This window comes from Typopeltis vanoorti, chromosome 3 (genome assembly GCF_054136105.1).
Source record: "Typopeltis vanoorti isolate ZY-2024b chromosome 3, IOZ_Tvanoo_1.0, whole genome shotgun sequence".
Lineage (NCBI taxonomy): Eukaryota > Metazoa > Arthropoda > Arachnida > Uropygi > Thelyphonidae > Typopeltis > Typopeltis vanoorti.
Window position 1 is genome coordinate 106,214,516 of NC_143551.1, and position 17,375 is coordinate 106,231,890.

Here is a 17,375-nt window from a genome sequence, read left to right on the forward strand (position 1 = left end):
ACCTATATCTTGGTCTTCCTCTGGGTTGTTTTGCTGCCAACCTGGCAGAGAACACTTGTTTTGCTAATCTTTCTTCGCCCAATTTAATATGTGATGGGAGTGGGATCAAACAGAAGCCTAAGCTTTATATTCTCTCTCTCTCTCATTCTGGCTTAAAATATTTTGTTAAAGCCTGTTTTCTTGACATAGTATTCTATTGTTGTACAAGTAGACGAAAGTAGTACACTCGGGTCTCTTTTTTATACAGTTTTGAAGTTATGCGGTGCATATTTCATGCATATTCGGGGTTTCCTGGTTGTATATAATGAACAGCATGTTGAAGCACATTCTGGCGTAACGTGTAAGCAGTGAGTGTCCGTGAAGTTTAATTTTGCATATGAGTAAGTGTTTTCATTAGCGTAAGTCTAAATTTTGTTAATTTTTATTTTAAAGATTTAATTTGGCCCAATGGAGGAAAAAAAGCACCAAAGAAAAGCTTCTTTGGAAATGAAAATTGCAATTTTAGATAGTTAGCAAAAGGAGAGGGATCTACGGCGATTTGTAAACATTTTAATTTAGGCGAATCTACTATAAAAGCAATTAAAAAGAATGAAGTCGCAATAAGAAAATCCGTCATTTCTGGCATAAAACTAAGTGCCAAATTATCATTGTACTCAAGAGATGTTTTATTAGAAAAAATGGAACAAGCACTTGTAATTTGGATTGAGGAATTAACTCAAAGAAGAATTCCTATACGTGGTTATTTAATTAAGCAAAAAGCTCTTCGGTTTTATGAACAGATGAAGCAATTGGAGTCGTTTACTTCTGCTTCCCAGGCTGATAAAGAATTTTCGGCTAGTAAAGGATGGCTAACCGGATTTTTAAAAAGGAACATACTTCATAACGTGAAGATTACAGGCAAGGTTGCAGCAGCAGATGAAGAAGTGGCCAAAAAGTTTCAAGAGAAGTTAGCCAAAATTATTTGAAGAAGATGGTGAATATTGTCCCGATCAAGTGTTTAACCCTGCCGAAACAGGATTGTTTTGGAAGAAAATGTCTAGTCGAACTTGCATCGCAAAGTCTGAGAAAAAAGCAACTGGGTTTAAAGCAAGCAAAGATCGAGTAACGTTGTTACTTGTAGCAATGTGTCAGGGGATCAGATGTTGAAACCCCTCCTAGTAAATCGATCTCTAAGACCACATGCTCTAAAAGGCAAAGATCAAAAACAACTGCCAGTACATTGGATGGCTAATACAAAGGCCTAGGTTACAACTGCTGTATTTACTGGATGGTTCAATAATTACTTCTTTGTACCAGAAGTGGAAACATATATGAAGCAAAAAAACTCTCAATTTTAAAGTTTTATTAATTGTTGACAATTCACCAAGTCATTTGGATTTAGAACATCCAAGTGTGAAAAGAACATCCAAATGTTTTTTTCCACCCAGTACAATAACCGTTATTCAGCCATTAGATCAACGCATAATTGCTACTTTTAAAATTACGTTAAGCACACTTTTCAATTTATATTGGATAAACTAGAAAATGAATCATTAACAGTAACTGATGTTTGGGAAAAATTTTCCATTTTGGACTGTTTAAATCATGTTGCATCTGCAATCGCTGAATTAAGACCACAAACTTTAAATGTCTGCTGGAAAGCAGCTTGGCCTGGATGTGTTGCAAATAATGCAACCATTCAGACATCTACATTATCAGCTGAAATTATTACTTTGGCATAAAATTGGTGGAGAAAGTTTTGATACAATTAGCCAGAAAGATGTAGACGAATTGCTTGTGGATAATGCCTTAAATGACGATGATATTATTGGATATCGATTAACTTTAGATATCATGAAGATCCAGAAAACAGTAGTGAAGCGTAAGAAAAACCTATACCCCCCCCCCATTGCAAATATAATTTGAGAAGGCCTTGAACTGTGCAATAAATTGGAAAATCATTTTCTTATTAATGACGCAAATTCTGAACAAGCCTTTAAATTCCAACGTGAGCTGAAGAACTGTATGTCTGGATATTGCGAGCTGTATAAAAATTAGTAAAATCATCATCGCAAAGTTTAATCACTGATTACATTGTCAGAAGAAAAAAATCAGCACAGAACGAGGGTGAAGCTAATTCTGTTTCTGAAGAACCATGTCTTTACCATACAGATCTGATGCGCTAACTATCTCTTCTGGTGATGAAAGTGATTTTGCACCAGTTCGCAAACGTTGCCGAATATTGTCTAATAGCGATGATAATTTTGATGAAAAAATGCAAAAAAAATTGTTACTTTTCAATGAAATTAAATGAATAAAGCTTTAAAACAAACTTAGGCATTCTTATTTTCCAGAACTTTTATAAACTTTTTAATGCGATTTTAGGTTTATTTTAATTCATTGCTTCGGTTTTATGCAGTTTTGGAAAATTATGGAATGTATCCCGAATATTTCAAGTTAGGTCTTTTTTTGTGGAATTTTTTCTGTGGAACATATCTACCGCATAAAAAGAGACCCGACTATTTTGAAAATCCTGCTTGCACATCCAAGAGCAATACAGTAATTTTTAAATTACCATAAATATTCAAATGGTTGTTATGTCTTATTACTTTCATCAGCTTGGAAATATTTTCAGAGGTCTTCTTCATGCTTATTGTATGAACGAGATGTATAGAAGTCTTCTCATTACTATTATGCAACAATGCTGCTTTTAAATTGTTTTGGATGAGTCCACAAACAGGTGTCATCCTTTCTTACAAACTCTGTTTCTCTGAAGAGACATTTAATATGAAACTGGGAATTTGTTCCTCTTTATATAAACAGAAATTTTTTATTTTTGGAGCCATTAAGTTTCTTCATTGAAGACAAAATCCAAGTAGTTCCAATTATTCTTTAGGTAATCTCTAAGGGAATAATTTAATTCCTTCTCTTCAGTCAAATGAGGTTTTTTGACAGCCTCATAAATGCTTTCATCAGATGACAATGATCACCTGTCCATACCAGAAGCGGTTTCTTCCTCTATCGTTTGGTGATTTACTTATCAAGTACTAGGAAGTGTAAAGAGTGAGGTGCTGGTCTTATAGTTTGCCACATATATAAGAGGTGCATCAATAGTGAATGTAATGTTGCACTAATGCAATCCTTATAACAAAAGTAATGCTGTATTAACACTTGTAAACAAGCTACATAAAAAATGAAAGCAGTCCGTGTTTGTTTTATGGCACTAACTTTTAAATGTGAGAGTTACTGTAAATTAAAAAAATAAGATTGAAATATTTTCAAATATCATGAATTCTAACAGACAATTTCTTTTGCAATATTCCTTAATATAGATGTAATATGTAGATATTTTGCATCTGCATGTTCAAACCATGCCTCCATTCATTTTCAGTATAAAGATATACTACATGCCATGAGAGTTATGGCAATTACAGAAGGGCAGGGATATGACACTAAACTAAAATTTAGTGTTATTGTTGATTAATAAAAAAAAATAAAAAAAACCATGACAAGTGTTAAAAGAAAAAAACTTTATGATGGGGTATTGTGAATTTAGTATTTAATATCTCAAAATCCGTTAGAATCACAAAAATTAATTTCAGCTATGAAATTAATTTAGATAATACAATAACCCAAAATACACTCACTTGTATTTTTATACCGACTGTAAGGACTTTTATCAACTATATAACAATTTAGAATGGGTTAAGTTATCATAGATTTCTTATTAAGCTGAATATTACTTCATATTCTCTTTCTTACTTTGGCTGACAGCATCTTCTATAAGGTTTACAAGGAATGTACAACAAGATCTAAATGCTTTAAACAGACATTATTTTTTACAAATTGAAAGATATTGAACAGTGAATTAGACATGGATATCATGTGCAGTCTGTATATTGTTGTGTAAAACTTGTAGATGAATTGCTGGACAGAGGTCTTGTTACATCCGAGAATTAAAGAATTCTAGGCGTTACAAAGTATAATTCCCTGGTTTCTGTTTAATGTGCTGTATGAGTGAATTACCTCACAAGACGCTTTGAACATCCTGGAAAAACTGTTTTCCCTCTAAGTTAGGCATGAAGGCACAGGGTCTTGCTTTCAACAGACTAATTCTTTTGAAAAATATGTAGAGAGAATTCCATAATCCATGGAATTGGATTATGGAATTCTCTCTTCCTAAAAATCAAAGAAAATATACACTCATAAGTAAATAACTTAAAATAAAGAGGATTTAGGATAATGCAAGTTTTGCTCTCCTACAGACAGAGATACAAACTACCAGATCATTACTGCTCTGTACAGAATGTTTTACATTCTGTACAGATAATCTATAATATTTTGGCAAATTCATTATCCCCAAATATATGGGACTCCATACGTTACATGCATTCCATGGAAAAAAAAAAAAGTTTTGGAACTGGGGGAAAAAATGTAAATACAAGCTGTCTAAGAAATGTAAACATCTTTAGTCTCCAACACAAAACTACTAATTCCTTTCCATTGAATAAAGTTGTGATAAATTTTTCCAGTTATAAACTTAATGAAATTGATTCTTCAGTTTTAAGCAAAGGCTTTGGTTGTGCCATTACTCCATGACACATTCAAAAAGTCAACATGCTGCCATGTTAACTTTTGGAATGCCCTGTCTAAAAGTAACATCACAGCTGGAAAGGAATGTCTTAAGCATTATATCATCATCATTATCCTTGAAGCTTGACACCATGATTGCTTATATGCTGATGGAATCTTCCACTTAGAAATGTAACTGATCACACTTTTATCACATAATACAAGTATATACAAATCATCCCATGAAATATATTAAGTTTAGACATGGTTTTATATACAAATGTTTTAGTTGAAGAATTGGTGAATATCCTTACAAACCTATTTCCACCCGACATCACACCTCTGTTCCATTACTACCTTCATTCAGAAAGGAAGATTTTACTACCAAAAATATGATTTGGCAAAGGTCTCACCTTCCATTATAAATTTATACATGGAAAAATTTGAAAAAGAACCCATAGCAATCGTAATTCTAAAACCACACACTTGGTAGAGATATGTGAATAATGTGTTTATTATCTGGAAGTGAACCCAAAAAGACATCTGAGATTTTTTTACAATTCCAAAACAATCAGTTTCTAAAAATCAAGTTAATACTAGAAGTGGAAAAAGACAGCAAATTACCATTCCTCGACATCCTGGTCAATCACTGCAGGAGTGATGTTAGAAGTCTATGGAAAACAAACCCACACTCAAGTTCAGACATCAATTACAAAAGGCCCTGTTGCCTTACCATATGTTGGCAGTATATCAAGACAGACCAATTTTTAAAATCCATCAATATTAGAACAGCCTTCGAGCCAGTTATCATGTTACAATGCTTCCTACTTTCTCCTAATCTTCCATTTTTATGAACACCTTGGGGTATACAAAATACCATGTCCTTGCAGAAAGGTGTATGTAGGTTTAAGAGAAGTTTTGAAATCTATTAAAAATGCACATAGACAATATTGAAAACAAGGGAGAGAGGGGAGGGGATATCATTGCAGACATTCTCATAGCACATCACACTTGTACACTGGAAGAACTGGGCCATCTGTTTTCAAACCTTACGTAGAGGGAAAACGGTTTTGTCAGAGTTCCAAGAGCCTTTTGAGACAATTCACATTAATAGCACATTAAGCAGAAACCAGGGAATTATACTTCATGACATCTGCAAGTTTTTAATTTGTGTATATAGCATATACACAAATTAAAAGCATGATCTACCCTTCACAAATAGCATTGTGAAGGGTAGATCATGCCTCAGTAACTTGCTCACGTTTTATAACACAGTGATGGCTGAACTGGATAGGGGTAATGGATTTACAGTGATACTACTGGACCTTGCCAAGGCCTTTGACAGGATACCACATGGAACCCTAATCAGTAAACTGGAGCAGATGGGAATAGATATAGGGTTGGTAAGATGGATAGGAGGGTGGTTGAAGGAGAGATACCAGAGAGTGGTTTATTCAGGAGTGGAGTCAAAAAGATGGCTTGTGACTAGTGGAGTGCCGCAGGGCTCTTTTCTTGGACCACTCTTTTCAATTTGTTCATCAATGATATTGGAAAGGATTTGAGAGGAAGAGTTCACTTGTTTGCTGATGATGCAAAGTTGGGTAGAGCAATTGTGAGTGCACAGGATGTCAAAATTTTACAGGATGATTTGGATAGTTTGGTGGACTGGGCTAGGAAAAATGGATGTCAGTTTAATGTGGCAAAGTGTAAGGTTATGCACTTTGGGGTGAAAAGAACAGCAGCAGTATATCACATTGGTGGAACCATACTCCAGGAGATTGATGAGGCCAGGGATTTGGGAGTGCTGGTGGATAGGGAGTTGAAGTTTAGGAGGCACATTGCAAAAGTGACTAAAACAGCTCACCAAATCACTTGGCTTATGAAAAATACTTTAACATGCAGAGACAAACAAGTTGTTGTTCCTCTGTATCGAGCCTTGATAAGACCCCATCTGGACTTCTGTGCCCAGTTATGGGCACCAGGGTTTCTTCGTGATGGGGAGGAAGTGGAGAGGGTCCAGAGACGAGTGACCAAGATGATAGCAGGTCTGTGGAATGAACCTTATGAGAATAGGTTGAGGATTTGTGGGTTGCAGAAATTGGACAATAGGCAAAGGAGGGGTGATATGATTGAGACATTCAAATTACTGAAGGGTTTTTATAAGATTGATCCAGAAGATATTTTTGAAAATATGACTGGTGGTGGGAGGACTAGGGGCCATGCATGGAAGCTGGGCAAGAGCGTGGTTGACAAGGGTGTTAGAGCTAGGTTTTTTACTTGGAGAGTGGTGAATGAGTGGAATAAGCTTCCAGAGTCTGTTGTGGGTGCTACGACCGTGAATGAGTTCAAGGCAAGATATGATAGATACTGTGTGAATGCTGAATAGTTGTTCCAGACATGATGTTAATGCCTCCCTCAATGAGTCTGACGACTCCTTGGAGTTTCCCGGAAAAATAATAATAATAATATAAGACTTCTGTTATGCCAGCAATCCCAAATTTTATGCAACAGCATGCAGACTGTGCATGATGTGTCTAATGATACATTCAACTAACTGTTCAATGTCTTTCAATTTGTAAAAAAATAACAGTTGTTTCAAGCATGAAGATCTTGCTGTGTATATCTTTCTAAAGTTACTGTCAGCCAAGCAACAGCCATATTTAGTTAGATAAAAATATATGATTTCGACCTGCTCTAATTGTTATAAACTCACTTATAATCAAAATTAAAAAAATATGTAATTGTTGATCATGTTTTCATCATGACTGTTTCTAGAAGAAATTTCATAGATTATCAGAAAAGCAAGAGAATAATTAAGTCATTAAATATTAATTTATTTGGTTTTTCTATGTTCAAGGACCAGCTCATTCCCATCAACCAATAAGTTTTAAAAATGTTGTCATAAAACAGTTCTCTGATATATACACATACTTATGTCTTTAAAGAACACATACAAGGCAGGTGAGGAATGATGTACGCATATGCATCATACATTGCTAATTGATTTTTAACATTGGGCAATATTTAAAGAATGTTTAGTTTTGTTGGTTATTTTCCATTTGTAACCATCTTATATTATCATATTGTATATCATATATATGAATGAATATCTGGGTGAACTCACATTTGTAATTTTCTACAGTCACAGTGATCGCTGAATTAAATAATGATCACATTATTTTGTTTTGGAAACCTGTAATGATCAGATGCAAATTTGGTTTGACTTCAGTTAGAAATTATTTAAGTTAGATAATTATATCTGTTCTATTTTGGTTTTGGTTTTGTCATCCCTGAGGATTTTATAAGTGAAGTTTCGATGTGAGATTTTTTCTTAGATAGTAAGTCATTTATTTTTATTTATTTGTATGGAGTTTCCTCCCCTTTTCTCCCCCATCCCTATCAAGGCGAATTGAGCCCCCCCCCGTGGGAGGTTAAGTATTTATGGCTGTAGATCTGTGTGTGTTCAGGGGGCTGGTTGCCTGCTTGTGGGATGAAAAACACTAGATAAACTGGCGGAAAAAACCCTACTACCCCCGCCCAAGACTGAGTAAGTCATTGATTTATATATATATATTATTATTATTATTATTACGTGACACCTTCACGGAGTCCAAAGACTCATCAAGGGAGGGCACCTACTCTACTTCTCTGTCTCAATCCACTAACTACAACTACACCAATGCCATCTACCGCCCACCACCACCATGACTATTTACACAGACAATAACAAACATCCATGTCGGGATTCGAACCCGCAGCCTTTTGACTGGGGAGCGGATACGCTAACCATTCGGCCAACCAGGCCAGCATATATACAATAAATGTTGAGTTGGGGATGTAGCAGTTATGCAATTTACTAAGCTGCTATGCAGATAGCTTATCTTTCTGAGGTAGGAAGAAAAAGTATTGGATCCAAGTCCTATTTCTATAGTATACTCAGAAGAATTTCTTGCTTCCTGAGTAGGATTCAAGGTTCCTTATCAGTTAAAGTTGAGTTTTGGTTTCATATAAATGCAGCATATTTTTTTTTTTTTACTCCATCTTCAACAATAAAAAAGAAAGGAAGGTTGATTAATACATACATTTATGAACAAAATATGCTTACCTCATGGCTTACTTTCTTTGTATCTCTGAATAAGCACTGACCTTTGACTGTAACCACTAAATACAAAATGAATAACTGTTAACTTCATATCAAGTTGTTCTAGTATCCCATAATGTAATTCACCCCTCCCCTCCTTCCCTTCATGGGAATGTATAATGTAATGCATTATGAGAAAGGTCCCTTAACCTTGACTGAGGCCAGATCACTAGCAAATGTGATATTTCCATATACAGTCAGCTCTCACTATAATAAACATCATTATAACAAACTACAGTTGATCTTTTTTTTTTAATTATTACAGTAGTTGTAATATTTAGCACCTGTAGAGATCCTATATCTACCTTTACATTCAAAGTTTCATCAAAATATTCTCTTCATCTTGCTTCAATTTTGGAGTCAGTCAGTCATCAATAACTTCACTTGTTTGTCTCTAATGGAGGAAGGGCTTGCTTTTTTGTTACCATTAATTTGTTTTATAATCTGATAAAGTTGTCTAATTTGTCCATTTTCTACAGCATGTTGCACTTCTTTTGCTAATTCATCAATATATTTTCTCTTGTTGGCTCTTGCAGCTCTCTTTATGTTTTTATTTAGTTCGTTATAGCAGTTGCTATGGACCTTATATAATCGTTCTGAATTCATATTGTTCATTAATGATTGTTTTTAAATTAAAGTGTATAATGTGGCTTTTTGCTCATTGTGCTGCATTTGTGCTTCAGTTGGATACAAATGTCCTTCAGTGGTGTTATTGTTGAAACTGTTGTATATATTGTGTTTTTGCTGCTGTTTGTTGCACTACTTCCTCTTTTAAAGATGGCATCCAACAAGAGATGGACGTCAGTGACACGGGGGACTTCTATCCAAAAGTCTGGCTGTGCCTTGGATTTTTCACAGTGGATGCGTTGCAGAAACTGCTATATGTATGCATCAAAGAATGTGAAGGATCTGTGGAATGTTTGGCTAATTGAGAAGAATGAAAATGTCAACGTATATGCAAAGTGTCAGGATAGACTGGAGCAATTAGGAATGGAAGCAGATGTCAGGACCATAGTGGAAGAGCTTCTGCAGGAGTTCATGAAAATGAAAATTGACCTTCATCTCCTGCAAAAGGAATTGGAAGTACTCAGTAAGGAGGTGGAAATTAAAACTGAGTTAAATGCGTTGAATAGAGAAATTAGGACTATGGAGATTACTTTTTGCTGAAGTAACTAGAACAGGATTAAGTAAGGGAGAGTCTTTGGTGATTGATGAAGTAATAAATAGTATGGGAGTGATTGGGAGTCAACAGAATGAAAGCACAGGAGGTCTAGAAGAAATGAGATGTCATGAAAGTGAGGGAGGTAAGTAAAAGAGCATTGAGTGAAAGTAATGAAACTGGGAGAGTTATGTGGAATAGCGTAGAAAATGAGGCCGTGAGTGATGCTTGTTTGGATTTGAATGAAGTTATGAGTGGTACAATATATGGTGATTCTATGATTAAGGGTATGGAGAGTGGTATGTTTGAGGGTGCTTGGCTGGTGGAACAATAGAGAGAGAGAGTGACTTTAGTAATAAAGAGAGGGCATGATACAGAAAAGATGATAGTTATGGTGAGTTCAAATGACCTGAGTTGATAGTTTTAATCGGGTAGCAAAAGATTTAAGAACATTGTTAGATATCTCGAAGAAGAAAAGTGTCAATGGGAGGATAGTGTGTGTATGTGTGTGTGTGTGTGTGCTGCTTCGTTTTGACAATTATGAGTTAAATAGATGAGTGATGATAATGAATGATATGATTGCAAGAATGTGCAAAAAAAGAGGTCTGGAATTTGTTAATGTCTGGAGTGCGTTTGAAGGCAAAAGACAGCTGTATGCAAGAGATGGGTTGCATCCAAACATGGAAGGTCCTAAGCAATTGAAGTTACCGTTTTCTGAACAAGTTGAAGTAATTAGGCAAGGAAATTAAAATCGAAAAGGTTGAGTGTAAGAGGGAGAAACTTATGCTGTGAATGCATATTTGTTGATCCTTTTTCATGGAATAAATTGTAGAATAGAGTGGATAAAAATCGGCATGGGACTACTGAAATTAGTGAACATGTATATCAGTTCTAAAGCTGGTACAAGAACTAAAGGGAATCTGCAATTTTTGTATACTAATGCAAGAAGCATTCAAAATAAGAGGGAAGAATTTTTGACATTAGTCAGTGCAATCTCACCAAAGGTTGTAGGCATTAGTGAAGCTTGGCTGTCAGCAGATGTGATTACTGGAATTGAATATGATGGGTACAGTATTTTCAGGGAGGATACAGAAGATAGAACAGGGAGGGGGATGGGAGTACTGTTGATGATAGCTGATGAGTTGCAGCCAAATAAAGTAGTATATATCGAGAGGATAGACATGTGAATGATAGTTCATTTGAGGTGGTCTAGTGTGAAATAGGGACCAACGCAACGAAAAGTTGGTCGCTGCTATAGGCCGAGGGGTGGGGTACAGGGGGGGTGATATTGAATTCATGCATCCACAAATTAGTGCGATGAGTGCAGGGTTAGTGATTATTATGGAGGATTTTAATTATGGTGATATCAATTGGAAGGAGGAAATATCACATAGCAAAAAGGAAATGGAATTCATACACCTAAGAGATAATTACTTGAAACAACACATAACCAACACTCTCACCTAACTCGTGATGTGAGAGTGTTGGACCTGGTCATTGGTTCAGAGGACATATGCATAAGTAAGGTGTCCTCGTTACCTCCAATTGGTGAGAGTGATCGTGTGGTATTGACTTGGGAGGTTGCAAAATTTGTGGATTTCTCTCTTAAGAAGGGGTATATACAGAACTACAGGTTAGGTAATTCTAACAAGCTTCGGAGTGAACTTACAGCCATCCCATGGCAGAACATATTGCATGGGAAAGATGTTAGCAGTGCATAGGATAAAATTAGCGGGTATCTGAGGAAGGCAATATCAGAATGTATTCCCCTGGTCAGGAAGACAAACAAGGGAGGTGTTAGATGGATGAGTAGTAGTATTAGGCTTGATCTGCAAAAAAAGAAAATGTTATGGAGAATTTACAAGGAGAAAGGCGATCAGTACACCCATGAGCAGTACAAGTTGTAAGCTAGGAAGGTTACCAGCATAGTAAGAAAGCTAAATCAGATTATGAGAAGACCTTAGCCAAGGTGATAATCCCAAAGAGTTCTGCTATGTGGCAAGTAAAAGAAAGAATGACTTTGGAAGGATAACCTTAGTGGGTGCTGATGGTATTGAGGTGACCAATTCAGATGTAATAGTAGTTACTGAGTGATCACTTTTCAAAAGTCTATCATCCAGTTGAGGATATCTCTGCACCTGTAACAATAACTAAAGTGAGAATTGAAGTTAATCAGAGGTACTTAGTATATTGCAGAATTTAAATGCAAACACTGCTGTAGGTTTAGATGGAATATCAGCTCAGGTGTTGCGTGAATGTGCAAAGGAATTGTCAATACCTCTTACTTGGTTATTTGACTTAAGTTTGAACTCTGGTATGATGCTTAGGGAGTCGAAGGTAGACAAAGTAGTTCCTTTGCATAAAGGTGGCTCTAAGACTGCAGTAGTTAATTGCAGACCAATCACCATCTTGGGTGTGGTGGTGGTAAAAGTATTGAAAAAGTTGGTTAAAGACAATTCAAGAATGGATGGATCAGAATATATACTCTATAGGGGCCAACATGGTTTTGTTAAAGGTCGATCCCCTTAGTCATTTATTAACTTTTTTATAATAAAATGAAATCTGAGTTGAACAAAGGAAATGGCTACACAGTGGTACTTCTGGATTTTGCTAAGGCTTTTGACAGGATAACCCATGGAATGCTGTTGCTCAAATTGGAGCAGATGGGGATGGATACTAAACTGGTGATATGGATAAGATAATGGCTCAGGGTGAGATACCAGAAAGTGGTGTATGGAGGAGCAGAGTCCAGGATGAGGCAGGTGACCAGTGGTGTGGCTCTATGCTTGGGCCGTTATTATTTAATTTGTATAAATGATATAGGAAATGGCTTGAAGGGAGATATTCAGTTGTTTGCTGATGATGCAAAGTTGCGTAGCACAATAAAAAATCAAGCTGATGTTGAGAGTTTGTAGGATGAATTAAATAAGCTAGCAAAATGGGCAAAAGGTAATGGATGTCAGTTCAATGTGGAAAAGTGTAAAGTTATGCATTTTGGGAGTAAAAGATTACCAGCTGTGTACTACATTGATGGAATGGTACTCCAAGAGATTGATGAGGTTAGGGACTTGGGGATGTTGGTGGAGAGGGAGATGAAGTTCAGAGGACACATTGCTAAGGTGTCCAAGATTGTATATAGGATTACTTGGTTATTGAAGAACACACTAATATCCAGAGATAAAGAGGTTATTATTCCCCTTTGTAAGGCATTGATACTTCCACGTTTGGATTACTTCTCAAGTCTGGCCACCTGGATTCCTTGGAGATGAGGAGGTTGTGGAGAGGGTTCAGAGGAGAGTGACTAAGTTGGCGAGTGATGTAAAAGATGCTCCCTACATTGATAGATTGAGAGCTTGTGGATTGCAGAGGTTGGTTGATAGGCAGAGAATTGGGGATATGATAGAAACATTTAAATTACTAAAAGGTTTTTATAAGATTGATGCAGTGGAAATATTTCAGCTATGTGATAGTGATGGTAGAACAAGAGGTCATCCCTGGAAATTAAGGAAAAGTGTGGTTAACGAGGGTGTGAGAACAAGGTTTTTTACCTGGAGGGTAGTGAACGAATGGAATGCATTGCCTGACTCAGTTGTGAGTTCTTCGTCTGTAAATGAATTCGAGAAGAGATATGATAGATGTTGTTTTGATAGTTTGGGTCTCCTGCGATGAGTACTGACTCCATGGAGATACCCATAATAATAATAATCTTTTTTCCCCACTTCAATGATCTTCCAAGTTTCTGTAGTTAACCATTCTTTATTTTTCTTTTTTTTCTTTGTGATGGAAGAACCAATTACATCTTAAGCAACTTCATTGTAGGTATTCCTTAAGTTTTTCCAGTATTCTTCTACTTTGTTTTCTATTGTTACTTCTTGATTTTCCTCTATTTCTAATATATTGAATCTGTTTTTTATCTCCAAAGCAAACTTTTCTCTTGTTTCTTTAATTTTTAATTTTTCAATATCAGATGCAGCTCTTGAACTTCTTTTCCACTAACTCCTCACCGCTAACAAGAAGTGGTCAGAACAAGAAGTGGTCAAAACCAACATCTGCATCACGTTTGACTCTCACATCAAGCATGGATCTTACAAATTTACTATTAATAACAACATGATCAATTTGGTTTCTTGTACTGCTGTCCAGCATAATCCAAGTCAATTTATGTATTTCTTTATGCTTGAAATTATTTCCTCCAATAACAAGATTGTATATTTCACAATAGGATACAAACATCATGCCATTTTCATTTCGGTCTCCACAGGCCTCGAAACCTAAGGAGTTTTTTTTCCGCACATGACCTGTAATTTCTACTTTGAATATTTCCGAAGATAAGATTTCGTTGAGCGAAATCAGAGATGCTCTGAAGGCACTAAAATCTAACAAAGCATGCGGAAATGATAATATCAACACTGAAATGTTAAAAGCTGATCTTAACACAACTACTACCAAATTACAAAGCTGTACAACGAAATATGGACAGAAAAATTCTTAACAATGAAAGAAGCACTAATTATAAAAAATCCCAGAACAGGAGATTTGACCAAGTGTGAAAATTGGAGAAGAATAAGTTTGCTTCCAATTCCCACAAAGGTTTTTACAAAAATTTTAATTAATAGATTACAAAAGGAAATTGAAAATTTATTAAGAGAAGGGCAGGCAGGTTTCTGAACTGGTTGCGGAACCATCCAACAAATATTCACTCTTAGAAATATAATCGAACCATGTATAGAATTTCAAGCCCCACTTTACCTAAACTTCATCAATTTTAGTAAAGTGTTTGATTCAGTAGATAGAGAGGGAGATTTTGGAAAATATTAGAAGAATATGGGAATACCTTATAAATTTCTCAACATTATTAAAAATATGTATAATGGCAGCAAGTCTTGTGTGGAAGTAGATGGAAAACTTGCAGACTTCTTTATCATTGAAACTGGAGTTAGGCAGGGTTGTGAATTTTAATTGATTGGATTATGAAAAACTCAATTAATCATCAAAAGAGAGGAATACATTGGGACTTGACATCCACACTGGAAGACCTTAATTTAGATGATGACATAGTGCTCCTGTTCTCCAAATTAAATGACTTACAGCTAAAAACTGATGACTTTGTTCATTGCACAGAAACTGTGGGTCTTCATATAAACAAGAAGAAAATCGAGGTCATGCGAATAAATGAAAAATCAAATAAAGAAATTAAGTTAAAAAATGAAACAATTGAAGATGTTGATACTTTTACATACCTTGGATCAGTAATAAATAAACAAGGTGGCACCGACAAAGATATTTTATAAAGAATTGCTAAAGCACAAAATTGTTTCAGGTCATTAAATAAATTATGGAAAGCATCAAATATTACAGTTAAAGTGAAAATTAATATCTATAAATCTATTGTGCGAGCAGTACTGCTATATGGCTCTGAAACTTGGAAACTTACCAAGGCACAAAGTAATGAATTGGACATTTTCCAAAACAAATGTTTAAGAAGAATTTTAAAAATCTTCTGGCCAAATACAGTCACTAATGAAGATGAAGGGATTTGCCTAAGAAGATGGAAATGGACTGGATGTGTTCTTTGCATGGGGATAAACCGAATTCCCCAAGTAGCACTGAGTTGGGCTCCAGAAGGGAGACGCTCTAGAGGTCGCCAAAATTAACTTGCAGAAGAATGATGGAATCCAAATTGAAGGAGGCAAGATGGACGAGTTGGGCAGAAGCAAGAGCAGCTGCGAGGGACAGGCAGATGGAAAACCAGAATTGCAGCCTTATGTGCCAGTAGGCATGGAAAGACTTGATGATTATGGTTGATCCTTGAAGAACACAGGTTTGAACTGTGTGGGTCCACTTATATGCATTTTTTTTTTTTCGAATGCATACATTGGATTTTTTTGAGATTTGTGACAATTTGAGAAAACTTGCAGATGAATCGCGTAGCTTGGAAATATCGAAAAAATTAAGAAAATGTTAGGTATGTCATGAATGCATAAAATATATGTAGATACTAGTTTATTTTATCATTTACTACCATAAAATATACACACATCTATTATAAAAAGTTAAAATGTATCAGAACTTACACAAACACATACAGACCGTATGTGATTCCATTCACAGTCGAGAAATGTAAACAAACCTAAAGATACAGTATTAAATCATAACCACATAAAATTAACTTATTAATTAGTTCATTAGTTAAATTAATTAATTAGCATAAAATAAAAATGCTATAATGATTCATTCTTTAGCGTACAGGCTACCGCTAAGCAATCGTATCGGTAGCACTAGGCTAAAGTAAAGTCTAGAATGAATCCCACCACAAAAATTTATATCTGTAAATAAATATGAATAATATTTATTTTCACATTATCTTTTCATTTTTGATGATTAATGTTAGTAATGCTATAACATCTACAATGTTTTGTATCATATAGGTACTGACAGGCATATGATTCATCTTGTAAACAGATGACATAAACTTACGGTACATAAATACAATATAAATAAATGTAAATGTATTTTCACTTTCTTATGATTTTAATTAATAATGCTTTCTTTTCTCTAGCTTACCTTATAGTAAGAGTATAGTATATAATATATACCATACAAAATATGTGTTAATCGACTGTTTATGTTATCAGTAAGGCTTATGGCCAACAGTAGGCTTTTAGTAGTTAAGTTTTTGGACAGTCAAAAGTTATACTCGAATTTTTGAATAATGCGGGAGTTGGTGCTATTAACCCAACCCCCTGTATTGTTCAAGGGTCAGCTGTACTAAAAAATCCTGACTGAAGTACCATGAGCACAGTGCTGTGCAAAAGAAAATTCAATATAGGAAGCTATCCTCTAAACTATTCTTGAGGTCCTAATGAGTTCTCTGTAGTGAGAGAACTCATAGAGATCCATGTGTGAAATTTGTGACTTGTATACTAAGTAAGAGCCTCTGTAGCTCAGTCGGTATAGACGAAGCCCTTTGGTCAGAAGGACCTGGGTTCGATTCTTGTCCTTGATGTGAGGAACCTTTATCTGGTTTCGACTAAAGGTGAGTTATCTGGTCTCATACAGAGGTAGAGTTTTTTCTCCCAGAAACTTGGGTTTTTTTTGTCCCTCAGAACAGCCAAAATGGCCAGTAGAACACACACAATTTACAGACAAGAATACCTAGAGCAGTGTGTCTCAATGTGGGGGCATACGCCCCCACAGGGGGGGGGGCAATTAGAAAATGATGTTGCATTCGCCACCTCATCACTGATATACTCAAAATGTTCACTATTGTCGGTGGTGGGGGGGGGGGGACATCAAAATCTTTGAGGCATTGAGATGGGGCATGATCCAAAAAAAAACGTTGGGAAATACTGACTTAGAGGCAGAGGTAACCACCTTATCCTCGTATTACAGTTAGGAAATCTAAGAATACTTTGGAAGGCCATGGGCACTTTAGTGCCTGTTAAAGCCACTGATAGATGGATGAATGTGTACTAAGTAAATTCTTCAGAAATGCCACATTTTCCTGCAGTTTTACTTCAAGAT

The 17,375-nt window shown here is 35.7% G+C and overlaps 1 protein-coding gene across 2 annotated transcripts in view; it reads left to right on the forward strand.

The window, feature by feature from the left end:
* The window catches only part of spg (dedicator of cytokinesis spg), an 869,351-nt gene that overhangs the window by 354,930 nt on the left and 497,046 nt on the right, over positions 1-17,375 (forward strand). The gene's annotated exons all lie outside the window — the stretch shown is intronic.